Genomic DNA, 909 nt, shown 5'->3' with positions numbered 1-909 from the left:
ACTACCACCCTCTAGGTGCGGCCCTCCAGCCAGTTGGCGACCCATTTGACTGTGTGGGTGTCTATGCCACAGCCTCCCATTTTCTTAATGAGAACGGGGTGAGAGACAGTGTCAAAAGCCTTCCGGAAGTCCAGGAAAACTATGTCCACTGCTACCCCTGCATCTAATGTTCTGGTGATCTGATCATAAAAAGCCACCAGGTTGGTCTGACAGGACCGTGCTGATTACCCCTAAGCATGCATGGTGGACTTGCAGACAGGAGACATTGCCTCTGTTTCTATTTTGCTCATTGTCTATATAATAAGCTGAATTTAAGCAATGCAATAATAGCTGCTGACACCAGGCTGCCACAATTGCAAAGGTACACTTTACTGTTCTATAGCTACATCTCTCCCAATTTTCAGAGCTGTGTGATGAGGCTGGGATGCCATCAGTGATGTTTGACATTATTAAATATTGAATAATGCCATCAGTAAATTGATGTGCTGCATAAACCCTCAAGTACAGTGGTTTGTTTTGGTCTTTTTTTAACATGTCAATTGCAATTACATCACTTGCAATATCTTTCAAACAGGAAATTAATAAAGCAGCAATATTCTCAAATGTGAAAAGAGTATAAATCAAGTGAAAAGACTAGACTATCCATGAATCAGAGACCTCATGGCCATCTTTCTTCCCTTGCCCTAGATTTTGAAATGTTACTAGTATAAACATTATTTGAAAGTAAAATCAACCAAAAGAGAAGGAAGGGAAAAAATCTTCTTTTAATTCTTCTCCTGGCTGTCTCTCCCATGTACATGTTCAGTGATGCCATTCTATCTTAAATTAGGTGAAGATTCCACCATTCTTTATAAAAGGTAATTAAAAAATAAATACAGGTTTCCCTCACTTTATGCTGTACATGCATTC

The 909-nt window shown here is 39.6% G+C and overlaps 1 protein-coding gene across 5 annotated transcripts in view; it reads left to right on the top strand.

Annotated features, from left to right (window-relative positions):
* ARHGAP24 (Rho GTPase activating protein 24) overlaps nucleotides 1-909 on the top strand; it is a 629,348-nt gene that overhangs the window by 627,484 nt on the left and 955 nt on the right. The window lies entirely within an intron of this gene.

This window comes from Gavialis gangeticus, unplaced genomic scaffold (genome assembly GCF_001723915.1).
Source record: "Gavialis gangeticus isolate Ggan-Ray unplaced genomic scaffold, GavGan_comp1, whole genome shotgun sequence".
Taxonomy (NCBI): Eukaryota; Metazoa; Chordata; order Crocodylia; family Gavialidae; genus Gavialis; species Gavialis gangeticus.
This window is presented reverse-complemented; position numbering and strand designations above follow the sequence as displayed.